The sequence below is a fragment of the Sminthopsis crassicaudata genome, chromosome X, assembly GCF_048593235.1.
Source record: "Sminthopsis crassicaudata isolate SCR6 chromosome X, ASM4859323v1, whole genome shotgun sequence".
Classification (NCBI taxonomy): domain Eukaryota; kingdom Metazoa; phylum Chordata; class Mammalia; order Dasyuromorphia; family Dasyuridae; genus Sminthopsis; species Sminthopsis crassicaudata.
The window spans coordinates 87,050,428-87,066,736 of NC_133623.1; the positions used below are offsets into that span (position 1 = coordinate 87,050,428).

At 47.4% G+C, this 16,309-nt stretch overlaps 2 long non-coding RNA genes across 12 annotated transcripts in view; one reads left to right on the top strand and one right to left on the bottom strand.

Annotated features, from left to right (window-relative positions):
• Positions 1–16,309, bottom strand: part of LOC141548956 (uncharacterized) — a 1,120,676-nt gene that overhangs the window by 843,264 nt on the left and 261,103 nt on the right. The gene's annotated exons all lie outside the window — the stretch shown is intronic.
• LOC141548957 (uncharacterized) overlaps positions 1–16,309 on the top strand; it is a 1,406,018-nt gene that overhangs the window by 518,374 nt on the left and 871,335 nt on the right. For 8 of the 9 annotated variants that reach the window (XR_012484173.1, XR_012484174.1, XR_012484180.1 and 5 more), the window contains one exon: positions 14,536–15,893. The exons of the other annotated variant lie outside the window; for it this stretch is intronic. This is a non-coding gene — a long non-coding RNA (uncharacterized LOC141548957). The remainder of the gene's footprint in view (positions 1–14,535; positions 15,894–16,309) is intronic. 9 annotated transcript variants of the gene reach the window in all.

Sequence of the window (16,309 nt, forward strand, 5' to 3'; positions counted from 1 at the left end):
CCCAGCCCTGACAGTCTGAGTAAGGTGAAACACACCTTACAACCAAGAGCTCATTTTTAAAGTGATCCTAAGGCTCATCAAATGTCCCACCTCAGTCTCCATGGTTCTCTCTTCTATAGCTTTAATAAATTTCTTTCCGATGAAGCATTATGGGTTGGGAAAATTGCTAACACTTAGTCAATGTTGAGCACTCTGAAAAATGGACATTTCTATACGTTTCTGCTTTGCACCTTGTCTCTTTATGGTGGAGGCAAAATTCAAATTGAAGTAAACAGATCTTTTGGGGTAAAAATGATGCAAACTGTGCCCCCTTTAACATTTGGGGGGTTTTGAAACTGAACTGTGTCCCCTTTAATTTGTGGGGGAAAGGTGATTCAGTGTCTCAAGCTGTCCTCTGGGAGGGGCCACAGCTTTCCCAAGATAAATAATTTCTTTTTAATTGGACATTTATGCCTGGGGCATAGTCATCATTGAGAGGCTCAAACTCCCAGTTAAATAATCTCATTCAATTTTGAACTGAATTGAATTAAATTGAAAATCAGTCTCTCAGGAGTTGACCTCCACTTTGGGCCAAAGATCAAAGCAGCTCCAATATATCTAGCACTGTATGCTCAGACATCTTTGCAGATGTGCTAACAGGATTTTGCCCACTGCTGAAAATATTTTCTTCTCAGTGTTAACCCACCTTTTCTATATTCCTAACAGGACCTTGCCCACTAAGAAGACTGTTTTCCTAGCAAGCTGTCTTCTTAGTGTAAATAAATCCCATTCTCTTTGGATTCTTACAAGGTACTTATGTACTTAGTTCACACCTTTAAAGGAGTTTACATCTTTAAAAGAGTTCGATCATTGGACCACACATTAGACTCACACCTTTTAGAGAGCATATGGAAGCCCACTCTCTGGGAGGGGATTCGGAGTGAGGATTCAGTCAAGGAGAGGACTTCCCTGGAGAACTTCAGGGGACTTTGGAGGAGAGGACTTTGGGAGATTCACAACTAGGATTGACTTCTGGGAGTTCCCACAAGCCCACTGAAACCCACAATCCCACACTCTTGGAGGCAGAGTCAGATTGCTTCTTATGTCTATGTTTGTGCCGGCTGGAGACATTGTGAGGATGAGAGGCTGGAGGCTGAAGGACAAATGTTTGGATTCGGACAAGAGTTCTCGGGGAATCAAGGAGAGAGGAAGGCCTCCAGAAAACTAGCCAAGCCCCAGATGAAGGAGATAAGATTTGGAAAGAGACAATAAAGGACTTTAACTCCTGGCTGGATGTGGGATTATTGAACTGAACTGAAACTAAGGCTGTCTTCAGAAGCTCCCCAAGAAACCTCCTCTCAGAGAACGATTACAATTTAGAGAAACAGAACACTACACCATTCTTTGCCACAATCCTAAGGCCTGTATTCATTGGGGTTTGCAAATTATTTTGCAAAGCCTGCCACTGGCCAAGGGGATCCCACTGCTTAGGGGTCCTCTTACCCTCAATTCTCACATCTCATCCAAATGACTAGAAACTTTGTATGGGGCATCAACCCTTACCTGAATAAAAACCAGGGACTCTCAAGATAAAAAGCAAAATAGGATTTATTATGATCTTCTGAGAAAGGGCAACTCCCAACAGACAAAGTGTCAGTAGAGGAGTCCAAAGTGCAAACTGCAAAACACAAGATTTATATAGACCCTAATCAGAAGTCCCAGCCCCCTTCCGACTTTTCCTCCCATTTTCAAATTTACCCAGAGCCCAGGAACAAAGAATACTAGTCAGTAACACACCTTTTACCATATTAGGTACTTCAATGTTAATGAAAAGCCGTATTGGGGGGGGGGGAAGGAAAATGTTTGTTTATCTAAGATAATCATGCATCTGCAGCTTTTAGCTATAGCTCAGCCTGTTATTGCAAAGGCTCAAGTCACAATTAGAGCATAGGTCCAGGCCACATTCTTATAAGAGGTCTTCACTCAATTTATCCCATTCAGTGCAACTAAGAAGCAGAGTACTATAGTGTCTACAGCTGAATAAGTACTAAGAGGGGAAGGAGCAGAGCTACTTAGGCTTGAGCAAGGAGGTACACTGGTGGTACCAGTCTGGATCTTCTACTTTGGGATGCTCAGAAAGCTAGAATCCATCTTGGATATTTCCCTTGTCTGCCAGAGCTCAGTCCTTCCTTCTCTTTCTCCTGTTTGTTTGACCTAACTCTACCAGTTCTTGGCTCAGATTGCTATAACTTCACTCCTTCCTCTCTGCTTTCAGTCCCCAGGAATCTCTTTCTTTTTCTGGCATGGGTCCCCTCTTTTATTCAGGTTCCTAAAAGGGAAGATCAAATCCCTTATTACAGTGCAGTTGATTGATTGCAGCTCTAGACAGATGCTGTTCTCACTTGCTTATGACTGACTGATTCTACTCTTCTTGCCTACGGAAGGAATTTACTTATATTTGTAGGGACTGGCATAATTGGTAAAGTTCCACACTTTTACATGAAAATACTCTCAACTCTAACAGTTTATGATCTAGGGAACCTTACCCCAATCCAGCACTACAGAACATAGGTAGAATGGGAACTTTGTATAAAAGAGAACTAGTTTCAACAAACATTATCTGTATTGGGGATAAGCTTGGTAAGGTCAGGAATGAATAAGGTGGATAAGATCAGGAATGAAGCTAGGATGCCCATTATTACCACTATTATTCATTTTTGTACTAAAAACATTAGCTCTAGCAAAAAGAGAAGAAAAAGAAATTTGTTGTGGTACGGGAGCCACCTGCCAGTGGCTGCTGGGGTCTACCTCAGACCTGCAGAATAGAACTCTCCATGTGAGAGGATGACGATGATACAGGAGACTGAGAGGCAGTTGCATGTTTGACCTCTCTCCAGTTCCCTCTTCCTCCAAATTAGTTCATTCCCAATCCACAAGGAATATCTGCAAAGGCTTGCTTTGCTTTTTTACTCATTTTTTTAAAAGTCCTTGGGGTCTGCCTTCAGGGCAAGGAGGTTCCCAGCTTCCTCTACAGAACAGGGACAGAGAGACAGTGGCTGCCCTGGCAACGGGTTGCAAAAAGAGGCATGCTGTGGAAGTGTGACTGCCCTGGGAAGAGCCCCTGCTGCAGAATGCGGCTGTCACTGTGGTTGTGCTGAGTCACTCCTGGTGCTTGGTGGGTGTGGCCAGGTCCTGTTAAATTCTGGTGTTTTGGGGTACCCTCTACCTTTGGCGTCCGTGTAACTTCTCTGGTGATGTACTGCTTTGCAACCAAAGCAGAGAATACAACCTGTGGAAGAGTCCCCCCTGCAAATGTTCCACCATGGAGATTACACCCTGCCCCAGTCCGTCCAGTGTGCACTAGCCTCCATGTTCTGCCTCCCTGCCTGTGCTGGCCTCCTCCCGACCTATCAACACAGACCTTTTCTGGCGATCTTCCAAGTTAATCTTCTGCTGGTAATTTGTTGTAATCCCAGTATTCATAGATTCTACCAGTCAAGCACTATTTCAGAAGCTGAATTTGGTAATCAGTAAGTGAGGGTAGAAGGGAGCTCAGAATGAAGTGTCCTCTCTGCCATCTTGCCTTCACCCTTCCACCTTCTCCTGGAAGCTGTATTCTGTCACGATCAGAAGCAGTCCTGGTCCTCAGGGCCCCTGATCCTGGTGACCAAAAAGGATACAGTTCCTCCAGATGCTTGTACCTTCTTGCCCCACAGTACTCTTCCCTAGGACTGGGACCCCGCTGTGTGTAGGAGCCAGTGGGTGCCAAACAGCTTCCAGTGTTTCATCCGGAGCTGGTACTGGGGTCACTTCAATCTCCTTTTGACAAATGGCCAGGTCCCCTTACTGTCTCGGGCTTCTGAGCTCCAGAAGGGTCTGTAGCTTCTGCTGTCACCACTTTGTCCCATGAATGGCATTTCATCCACATGGGCTGCAGGGCACCCTCAGCGCCCGGGTTCGAGACGTCTTCTTCCAGCCTCGGACGGGGTCTTGGGCTAGACGTGTATCCCACCTTGATCTTTTCTTGTGTCTCCACTTAAGAATTGGATATGAGCCGTGAATTTAAAGGGGAGTTGGGAGAGAGCTTGGCTTTGTGCTTCCTGTACTGTGCCAGGAGCCAATGACTTCTTCAATCGCCCTGCTGATGCTTTGAGCCTTCAGGAGATACAGGAATGAATGAAAGGGCAATGCACGACGTCCCTTGAGCGGGAGCATTTCCCTGGCTGTCCCCGCCACCTTCCATGTTCTGGCCCTTCATCACCCCTTCTTGGCTTCCTTGGCATCCTTCACACCCCAGAGAAGATTCCTCTTGTACGTAAGTCTTCCCTGACCCCCTAATTCTAGCCCCTTCCCCTGCTTATTCCTTCCTGGACATAGAAAGTGGTGTGCAGCTCATTTCCCCCACAACTGAGCTCCTTTGGCACAGAGACGGCCTTTTGCCTTTCTTTCTGTTTCCAGCATTGACTTCGCTCAGTGCCTGACACTTGCTCCCAGAATTGTATTGACTGACTATTCTGGACCCGGTTTTCCCGAATAGGTTTAGGGGGAAATGGATGAAGTCACGTGGCAGAGGAGACTGGGCCAGAAAGGCGGGTGTGGCACCCTGTGTCCAGGCTCTGGAAGGTTTCCCTGGCCTAGAATTCAGTGCAGAGGACACAAGCATGAATAGGGGGCGGATGCGCATGCGTGCCTTGGTGGCCCTCTGTGCCTTCCCGCTCTCTGATCTCAGGCCTGGACAAAAGAGCCGATGCCGCCCTTCCCCCAGACCCCCTGCCCTGTCCCCCTCCTCCCGCTCCCCCCCCCTTCTGCTTCTGCTCTGGGGGCTCTCAGGAATCCAAGTCCCGTCCAAGGCCTGGGCTTCGCAGCTGCTGCCGAGCTTTTGTGCTCTTCCTTTCAGGGGAGCCCGGGCCCCCTCCTTGACCTCCGCCTCCTGTTCTCCCCCAACCACTTTCGGTAAAAGAGCCGCCCCCCTCTCCCCAAGCCGCGCTCAGCGGCCGCCCCGCTCCCAGCCCCGCAGCCCGGCCCGGGACCCAGGACCCTGGTCAGCGCCGGGCCCTCCAGGTGGGAGAGGCACTGCAGGCCCCCCCTAGCGGGGCTGGGTGAGGAGGGCCCAGAGTAATCTCATGGGGGGGGGGCTCCCAAGTGCTCCGGGCTAATGTCCCAGCGCCCCCTCCCCTCTCCTGAACCCCACTCTCTCCCCCCTCCCCCCGATCTGGGAGGAGCCTAGCCCCCCGCAGGTGACGTCACAGGGCCGCCCCTTCCCACCCTCTGTTCAGTGCCAGTCTCCTTTGTCTGGAGGTGAGGATGTGCCGGGCGGCGGGGGGTCTGTGCGCCCCTCACTCAGGCCCTGCCTCTCCGCCTCACAGCGACCCCTCCGTCCCCCGACTTACCCTCGTCCTCCGGACGGACCGAGCCGAGGGTCCTGAGCGCCTAAGCCGCAGTGAGTGAGGGGGCCCCTCCCTGCTCCCGCCGCAGCCCCTCCCTTTGTCCTCGGCCCATCCCAGCCCTTCCCTGAAGCCCCCTCCTCCGCGCCCAGCTTTCCTTCCTGCCCGTTAGGTGTGGGGGAGGGCGGCTACAAGGCCCGGGAGCATCCGCACCTTTGTCTGGGGGGGGGGGGGGGGACGTGAAAGTGGCTGAGATCCTGGGCGTGGCCGCGTCTGTGGCCGTGAGGGGAGGTGGGGGGGGGCGGGAGCGTGCGCCCATGGCTCAGTCTGGGAGGCTGCGGGTCGGGGGGGGGGGGGACGGCGGAGGCCGAGGAGCCTGTGGGGTCCTCTCCTCCCAGTTCCTGAAAACCTGCGGTCCCTCCACCCCCGCAAGCCGCGCTCAGCGGCCGTCCCGCTCCCAGCCCCGCAGCCCGGCCCGGGACCCAGGACCCTGGTCAGCGCCGGGCCCTCCGGGGGGGGGGAGAGGCACTGCGGCCCCGCCCTAGCGGGGCTGGGTGAGGAGGGCCCAGAGTAATCACATTGGGGGGGCTCGCAAGTGCTCCGGGCTAATGTCCCAGCGCTCCCTCCCCTCTCCTGAACCCCACTCTCTCCCCCCTCCCCCCGATCTGGGAGGAGCCTAGCCCCCCGCAGGTGACGTCACAGGGCCGCCCCTTCCCACCCTCTGTTCAATGCCAGTCTCCTTTGTCTGGAGGTGAGGATGTGCCGGGGCGGCGGGGGGTCTGTGCGCCCCTCACTCAGGCCCTGCCTCTCCGCCTCACAGCGACCCCTCCGTCCCCCGTCTTACCCTCGTCCTCCGGACGGACCGAGCCGAGGGTCCTGAGCGCCTAAGCCTCAGTGAGTGAGGGGGGCCCCTCCCTGCTCCCGCCGCAGCCCCTCCCTTTGTCCTCGTCCCATCCCAGCCCTTCCCTGAAGCCCCCTCCTCCCCGCCCGCCTTTCCTTCCTGCCCGTTAGGTGTGGGGGAGGGCGGCTATGAGGCCCGGGAGCATCCGCACCTTTGTCTGGGGGGGGGGGGGGGGTCGTGAATGTGGCTGAGATCCTGGGCGTGGCCGCGTCTGTGGCCGTGAGGTGAGGGGGGAGGGCGGGAGCGGGCGCGCGTGTGCCTGCACCTCGGGCCGGGCTCAGTCTGGGAGGCTGAGGGTCCGGGGAGGTGGGGAGGGGCGGGGGGCGGCTCCCTCTCTCCGGTCTCCGATGGGCGCTTCCACCTCTTGTTCCCAGTCCCTGCAGTCCCAGGCCTGGCCGGAGGCTCGGAACTCGGACAACCCGGGGGATCGGGGCTTTCCGCTCCATCCTTTTGTCCTATCTGACCTCGGGGATCAAAGGTCACGGAAAGGTTTGCGGCCGCAGGCAGAGCTTAACGTCCTAAAATCCAAGCTAAAATATGGAGTCATCAGAAAAAGAGGGAGGGGTGATCTTATTCCTCAGGATCTCTCCCTTTATAGAATAATTCACCTTTAACATCTTTTCTCTTAAAAGGGCTTCTTTCTTCACTTTACATAAAGACGCTTTAAGACTTTCCTTTCGGAAGAATTTAAGAAAGGATCTCTGCCCCTCCCTTCTCCAGGTCCCCTCTTTTGTATGCAGGCTTTGAATTAAATGGCATTTTGTTGTTGCAGTCCTTCTGGTTTCTACTGGCTTCGGATGAAAGGGATGTTTCCATGCACCTTTTCTGTGGAACAAAGACGGGGATGGGTCCCTTAGCCTTTGAATATAAATGGTTTCCCGGCTGAAAGAAGAGAATTGTTTTAATGCGGCCTTCTCTCCTGATGAGGGCTTTGAGAGTGTTCTGTCATTAGGGTATTGAAAGCTTGGGTTTCTTCCCCTGAACATTTTCCGTACTTTTGACCTAGGGGAGAAGGATTCTTGATCCTGCAAGTGGGAATCCGTTTCTTCTCCATCTTGCATAGGCAGCCCCCCTCAGAGATTTTTGCTACAAATGTCTGTTTCCTCAGGTAAGTGTTTCTCTTCACATTTTCTCGGCATTAGGACTTTGGGCAACTTTATAGAAGCAGAATGAACCTGTCATTGTCTGTGATTTTCTCTGTTCCTTGTTCTGTCACGATCTCTTTCCCTATCCATAGATGTGAAAAGGAACTTCCTCGTTGCTCCTCTAATTTGCTATAGATTTTTACCTCTAATCCATATACCCATTTGTAATTTAATGCCACAGTTGGTGTTCATGAGCTATCAAACTTCTGGCAAACTGCCTTTTCCGTATCCCATTATTAAAAATGAAATAGTGTGTCCTCCCCAGTCCCACTGCCGGCTCTCTTTGGATTTCTTATTCACTAAGTAATTTTATTTTATTTACTTATGTAAGTTGTACATATGATTCCAAAGACTGATGTTTTAATTTTCAATACGTTCATATTATTTTCTAGGGCCTATGTATTCCCCAGGGCATAATATCAGAGCGAAATCATCTTCCTGAGTTCAGCCACTTACTAACTGTGGTACCCTCAGCAAGTCACTTAACCCTGTTTACCTCAGTTCCTCATTTGTAAATGAACTGCAAAAGGAAATGGCAAACCCTTGCAATAGCTTTACCAAGAAATCCCCAAATAGGACTAAACAACAATAATTGCTTTCAAAATCTTAGATTTTTAGTGAAGTTTGAGATCTGTTCCCTGATAATTACTAATCCCAAACGCTTCCTTTCCTCTTTCTCTCCCTTCATTATGTCTGTTTATTGATTTCTGTTTCTTACATCACCAGGGTGTCCCATGGATTTTGTCGTCTCCTTGTGAGTGCCATGCTAGGTAACAAATCTCATTTTTTGTTTTAGGGAAGAAAAGAAAATTGAGCCTTGCTGTCTGATGCAGTTGGGTAAAGGTGTCCATATGTGTAACACTTGAGGACCTCTCTCCTCCTGGAAGAGGACGGGTAATGGTGTCTTCTCTTGTATCCTTTTCAGTCTTTTAAATTTTCTTACAGGTCATTTCCAGTTTTGCTTTGTCATTCTTTCCATTTGAATTGACTTTGTTTACCGTGTGTGTGTGTCTGTGTGTGTGTGTGTGTGTGTGTGTGTGTGTGTGTGTGTGTGTATAGAACTCTCTCTTTATATATATACACAATATATTTATATGTAATATTTTTTGGCTTGGCATAATTCATGTTGCATCATTTCACAGAGATGTTTCCCTGCTTCTCTGTATTCAACACACTCCATTCCTTATAACAATATAGTAATGTCCCACAACATTCGTTTCCGTGCCTTCTCTGGCCATGCCCACTTGAGAGAGTCTACTTTGTTCCAGGTCACAGATGTCACCAAAAGTGCTGTTATAAGTTTTTTTGCAGTATATGGGGACTGTTTAATTGGTGCCTTCTCGTTATGTAATGGATTATTTGTTTTAACGGCTTTGAATATTTTTGTTACTTTCTTTGCATAGTTCCAAAATTACATCCCAGAATGGATGCTCTCCTCATTTGCTTACGGGATCTGCCTTTATGTCTAAATCACGTACCCATTTTGGTCTTACCTTGTTCTTTACATTGTGTTTTCATGCTTCTTTCTGGAAGAGGATCAATGGCATCTAGAAGCTCATGACTTGCAAGTGAATTGCATTTAGGGGAGGCAGAGCTGGGCAAGATCCCCAGCCTCACTCCAGAGTCAGCTGCAGTGGCAAGACCTAGGTCAGGCAGACTGGCCATGGCCCCGTAGGCAGGGGGAGACCTTAGGCTGTTTAAGCTAGGGCCTTTCCCATGTCTCACTTGGGTCGAGGCAACAGCAATTTAGTGATTTAAGGCTAGGTAAGAAACCAAGCAAAAGATGCTCTACTTTGCCTACTCAATGATAATAATAACAAAAATAATGATGTGGGGAGGGAAGAACCTCAGTGTTTTGACCAGAAGAAACAGCTGTGATTTACACTCTGTCTGATCCATCAAAACCCACACAATGACCAAGTGAGGCTTAAGCTAGCATCTTCTATTGGACACTCAGTGAAAGCCAGAGTGACTTGGGTTCAAGGATTTGTCAAGTAACTCCTGCTGAATCCCAATGGGCTTTATCAAAGTCTCGTTTTTCTAAGCTCTGTGTCAAGAAATCATCAATGAACTAGAGGGAACAGAAGAGTTCAATATCGCAGTTTGTTTTGAAAATCGAAAATAAATAAGTGGCCAGGAGACCAAAATATCTAGCCTCCAGACTCAAAGACATGCTGTGAGGTCGATGGGACCAAATTTCTATTCCTTTGGACAAACAAGTGGCACATGATGTAAGGGATTGAACTGTACCTGGTTTCTGCTATACTGGTTTTGTATATAGCAACTTATTTTCCAAAAAGATGTGATTTCTGTATTTCTCAAACAGTAGAGTATTATGGACATTTAACACTGTGTCTTCTATACCTAAATCATTCCCCTAAAACACTACTCCATTTTTTTCTTTTTTTACATATTTAAATAAATTAAATATAGAAAAAGAAAGACAAAAATGGAAAAACACTGTCGCATGCACAAAAGAATGCAAGAGGATTAAAATATGAAATAATAGATTTCCAGTTCAAGAAATCATATGTAATTAATAGTACACATTTATTCAGAACTGACCATCTATTCTTTGCTTCTTCTTAGGTTCACTTTTGTTCTCTGCTGTGAACTTTTTACACTATTGTTTTTTTGCTTTTTTTGCCCCACAGCGTCCCCCAAGATGGCTGCTGCTGATATATTTGTACATAAATACACGCATACATGTACATAGATACACAGACACATTTGTATAAGTATACAACTACATGTATCCAGACATGTATAATCATGCTCATATATACATGTACATTTTTATGCGTCTATGTAAGATTGTACTATGCTTGTTTGTTCTGTTTCTCTGAAACTAGATAACATCATCCCTCATGAGTGCAGATCTTTTTACAATTTTTAAAAATCTATCACTTCGTCATTTCCTACATCATGACAATATTTTGTTTTATTATTTCTTGGTCTCTCATAACTTTACTGACTTCCCTTTGCCAAATTCTAACTGTGAAAGAGTCACTTTCTTCTTGAAAACTCTGGATCTCCTCTTCAATTTGGTTTACTTTCTTTCCATAAGCCTCTGGATTTGGTTGGATTCTTGTTATTTTTTTAGTTTTTCCTCAACCTCTCTCATTTAATTTTTAAAGTCTTCTCAGTTCTTCTACAAATTCTTTCTGGACAGTAGCCATTTACCATAACTCTTTGGGATAAGAAAAGCTTTTCCCCTTCAGCATCCCCCCCTCTATTGAAAAATCCCAGTGTTTCCTCTTTCTGTAGTTGAATGCTTTCCCCTTTGCCTGATTTTCCCCCCTGAGGCAATTGGGGTTAAGTGACTCACCCAGGATCACAGAGCTAGGCAGTGTTAAGTGTCTGAGGCCACATTTGAACTCAGGTCCTCCTGACTTTAGGGCTGGTGCTCTAACCACTGTGTCCCCTGGCTGCCATGTTGCTCTTTTTTTAAATAAGAAATTAATAGTGTCATCCCCTAGATCTGAGAGGGAGATGGTGCTTCGGCCTCTGGATCTTCTTTCAGTTTTCTTCTCTGACTTGGAACTCAAAAACCAAGAACTCCACCCTCCTGTAAGACGGCCAGCAGCTACCCTGTGCCTCTGCTTCTGCCCTCCCGGGGTGTGGGCTTTTTCCTTCTTTCCTAACAGCACAGCTGGGCCTGGCATTCCTTATCAGCAGATATTCCAGGACTTCCTTATCATTCTCCCTGGCCTCCAATGCCCAAGTGCTCCTAGGAAGTAAAAGTCCCCTTGATTGGGCCTGAGGCCACCTGGAACCCAGGGCTCCCTGCTTCTTCCAGGGGATGTTTTAAGGGGATACTCCTCCAAAGGGGAGTCTTTCTTCTGGACTTCTCTGGTTGGCCTAGGAAACCCTTATTCTGCTGAAAGTTTTATGCGTTTGTCACTTGTCTGCATTAGCTCAGAGGTTCAACTTTCTTTTGTTTCTGAATGTTCTGACCTACTTCCCACACTCTTCCTCAAGAGTTGTTTTCTTCAATGGATTTTGTTCCTCCTTTGCCGTCTGTAAATTTCTACTTTTTAAGGTTGTTTTCTCCATTGACGTTTGGTACATGTCTGTCCGATTTTTGGTGCTTCTTTTAACAAAATGTTAAATTTTCTTGTGAATCTCTCTCATTTCTCCTGCCCATTTTCCTTCTACTCCGGTTACATATTTTAAAAATGCTTTTGGAGCCCTTTCAGAAGGACTGAGACCAATTCATACACACACCAATTTGAGGCTTCACATGTAGATGTTCTGGCATCATTATGATCGTCTGATGTTGTGTTTTGATCATCCCTGACAGTACAGTAGCTTCCTACACTCAGGGGATAATTTTGGTGCAGGTTTCCAGACTATGTTGTAACACTGAAAGTTGAGCCCTGCTCTTGGGGTATACTGGGCACTGTCCCAAGTTTCTTAAATCGAGAGTAAGGGGCTTGGCCCCTGGCTTGTTGCTTGGAAGCCTGAGGACTGGCAACTTCCCTGCTGTATCTGGGCCTCTAGGCTTCCCAGGTGTGGCCATTAATCAGCTGATTCAAGAATCTCCATGTGGAACATGAGCCATTTCAGAGGGACCTTCCCCAGCTACCCCATGACATAAAAACCCAACATCAAAGATGAAGCACCACAGATGCTCAACATTTGTCGAGTGATTGAATTTTATACCTGTGAATGGAGGTAAAATCTGGTTGCAATGAACATTAAAGGTAAGCCAGGAGTGTGTGTGTGTGTGTGTGTGTGTGTGTGTGTGTGTGTGTGTGTGTGTGTTTCTGTGTTTCTTTGTGTGTGTCTGTGTGTGAGAGAGAGAGAGAGACAGAGACAGAGGGACAGAGAGATTTGACTTTTTGGAGTCAGGGAAGGTGAGTTTAAAGCCTCATAGGTGTTTGGGACCCTGAAAAGATACCTTACAGCTTCATAAGCCAACCTGCTGCTCTGTGTCCACTGGTGAGTATCAGAAACAACTGAGTTCAAATCCTGCCTCCCATACTTACAATTTGTGTGACCCTTACCAAGTCTTTAAGACTCTCCCCCGTGTTAGTGCCAGATTGGGCTCATTAATCTCAATGCTGAGAGGGTTTTCCTGGGTCTCTTCTGTCTATATTTGAGAGGAAACCATCTTGGAAGGACACAGAGCAGCCAAGGAATGGCACAAATTGTAGTCCACCCCCATGGGAAGGCGCTGGACTCCCCAGAAAGAAGCAGCCCTCACCAGCATGGAATGTATAGCTCAGTTTCTCAGGATTACTGGGGCAAATTGTGTTGTAGAAGAAAACCTGTACTCGAGACCACCCCAGACTGTTACAGGGGAGACGGACAGATCCCCACATATGCGTCGGGCCAGGTAAGCTATTTGCTGGGAGGGGGACACAAAAGGTTAAAAGCCAGAATGACTGGGGATCAAGAGCAAGTGTGACTCGGGGTTCCTTGGAACTGTTCTTCCTCTTTCCATTAAAGGTAGTTTGCATTCTCTGTGGAATTACAGGGCCTGCTCACATTCCCTTGCAGCCACCACACACTAAGACTAGGGACGGTCCTGTCTCAGACAGAACAACTGGCGTTTTTCCTCAGGGCAGGTGGTGAATTCAGAAAGGACTGAGACCCTGCAGAACTTCAGAGCCCTGGCAATGAGCTCTTTCTTTCTCCTTCCCTGGCTGCATGGCATCCTCCTCAACCATGGCTTCCCAGCAGTTTTCTGGGGCTTCCAGAGGGGGGTTCAGGGGTTAGAGCACTGGGCGGGGAGTCAGGAAGACCTCTGTTCACAGGCAGCCTCAGGCCCTTGGCGAGCATGTGGCCTTGGGCAAGGACAAGGCAGAGCGTCCAAGGCAAGCATTCTTTGCTCTGTCTGCCCCTTCAGTAAGAGTGACTCCCCATGTGAATGCGTCCCTGCTCTTAGAGTAGTCTGAGGCGCTAAGAGGTCAGACGGGGTGACCGTGGTCATGCCGCTGACGTGGGTCTAAAGCAAGATTTGAGCCTTCCTGACTTTGAACCTGGCCCTCTATCCTTAGCAATTAAGACACCGTTCAAGCCCCAACCATGACATGAAACCTTTCTTGATTGAAAAGCTGCTGTAAGCCTTGCTCCCAGACTGCCTTGCATTTTGCATTTGTGTTTCTTCTCATGTACATTTACACATTTTCTGTCTTAGCAGAACCCAAGCTTGTCTTGTTAGGGACTGTGTCTGTAACAGTGTTTGCATCTCCAGAGCCTACGACCATGCTGTCCATGGGCTTGTGGCTTGTCACTTAGCCCGTCTGGCTTTGTATGTGCCGGCCACATTGGAGGAGTCAATCCATAGCTGAGTGAATGAATATATTAATGAGGTGGAGGTTTCAGCTAAGGTACTTATTAGTGATTACAGTGATTCATCATTTCATAGGCCCAGTTTATCCTTTCATTTATCATAGCTAAACCATGTATTCTGTTACAGTTTAATTTACTATGTGCTATGAGGTATTGGTCTTCTATCAAAATTCTGCCAAACTGCTTTGCACTGAGGCATCAATTTTTTATACCAACTCTACACAGTTCCCTCTTTCTGTAAGTGGACTGTTGGGCAAACCTTTAGTGGAGCAATTTTAGAGTAAAGTGAATTTACCCCCGGACTCGGCTTCAAGGGAGAAAGGGAGACAGGAAGGGAGTCATGAGACTGGGAAGGGAGGGGGCCGGGAGATGATTCAAGGACACACGGACCCGGGTACTGAGGAGCAAGAGAAGGACGGGAGCAGGCAGGAGGAGCCAGCCACCGCCCCACAAAGGAGAGGACAAGCAACATGTGGACTGAGGAAAGACACATGGCACCTGAGCATGGATGGACAGGAGGCACACAAGCAGGTGCCAGACGTGAGGCTGAGTGGTCAGAGCCAGCCAAAGGCTCCCCTTGTAGTGCTGGAGGTCTCAAGCCAAGCCCGGATGCTGAAGCTGCAGAGCTGGAAGGAATGAGGCTGCAGGAAAAGTCCTTTTTGTTCTTCCTCCCCACTTTTTCATTAATACCTTTAGATTCTTCCCCTCATGTAAAAATATGCAATGCGGTTTCCTGTTTCTTAAACCACAGTATGCCATGTTTCCCTCCCTCTCCTTCTGCTTCCTGAGAGTCATGCCATGTGACGAGTGGTCTTTTGTGTTTTAGGAATGAAAAAAATCAACACAATGTATAGTCCAGAGAGGAAAAGACTTGTGGTAGGAGATAATCTTTTGAGAATATTTCCGCTCCTGGTTGGTCCCATTTGAAGCATGACTTGCAATCTCTGGCACAATGACGGAAACGATACCTGTAATATCTGATAATATTTCTAAAAGCACTCCTATTTCTGGAGCTTCCTTCTCTCTTGAAGAACTGCTGATCTCTGAATATTCAGAGGAAAAGACATGTGGTAGGAGATAATCTTTTGAGAATATTTCCTCTCCTGGTTGGTCCCATTTGAAGCATGACTTGCAATCTCTGGCACAATGAAGGAAACGATACCTGTAATACATGATAATATTTCTAAAAGCACTCCTATTTTTGGAGCTTCCTTCTCTCTTGAAGAACTGCTGATCTCTGAATATTCAGAGGAAAAGACTTGTGGTAGGAGATAATCTTTTGAGAATATTTCCACTCCTGGTTGGTCCCATTTGAAGCACCACTTGAAATCTCTGGCACAATGACGGAAACGATACCTGTAATACATGATAATATTTCTAAAAGCACTCCTATTTTTGGAGCTTCCTTCTCTCTTGAAGAACTGCTGATCTCTGAATATTCAGAGGAAAAGACTTGTGGTAGGAGATAATCTTTTGAGAATATTTCCTCTCCTGGTTGGTCCCATTTGAAGCACCACTTGAAATCTCTGGCACAATGACGGAAACGGTACCTGTAATAACTGATAATATTTATAAAAATACTTCTCCTTCAGAAGCTTCTTCCATCTTTGAACTACTGCTGATCTCTGAAGATTCTGAGGAAAAGACACTAGTGGATTTAGGGTGAAGACAAATACTATTAGAATCTTTCGATAGGCACCTACTCTACTCTCAGAACTCAGAGGAAAAGACAATGGAGGTAGAAGACACTCTCTCTGGCAACATTCTGGTGTAAGAGAGAGACTGGGAAGGACTTCTGGACAAAGAAACCAACCTTTGAGAGAAACAAAGGTCGGCTCTATGGTCCGTCCAGCACGGTCTGAGACCTCACCTTGTTTCCCTTGATAAAGGTCGGTTCCTTTGCCCAGAAGCTTTCCAGTTTCTGTCTTACACCGCTTACTTCGGGATTGCTCTCTATGGAAACACATCTAGACGGACATCACTCAGCGGACAACATCTTTGTGGCAGAAGACACTCGTTCTGGGAACACTCCACTCACTACGGGCTTCCTCTCTGGGGAAGCACAGCAAGAGAAAAATTGGACATTGAATGCAATAGAGGCCGCTGAAGCATTCCTGATGAAAAGACAAGAGCTGAGAAGAAAATGTGAGTCTCACATTGAAGACTTAAAAGCAACATTCAAAGGTAAATATGATAGAGACCCTTCAAGTGACTCGTTACTGATACCCTGTGTCCTCTTCTAGAAGGGAAGACGATAACCCTGTCTCCTATGAGGTTTATCTTTACTAGGCAGGTAGAAGCATTCAAACTAGAAAGAGGTTTTGGAAGTGAACCGTCTGGATGGGGATGATGCAAAATAGATAGGTGAGAAATAAGGATGCCCTGGCAGATGGTAGAAGGGGGAGAAATAATGGAGGAAATGATCTCATAAAATAAGCATTCAGGGAAGAGGTTTTGCCTTGGAGTGGAAAATGATGATGAGGGGAGTGACCAATCCTTGAACCTCCCTCCCATCTAAATTGGTTCAAAGTGGGGAAATATCTATATCTGTATTTATATGTACTTCTTCAATGGGTCTAAAAAAGATAGTTTACCCTAAA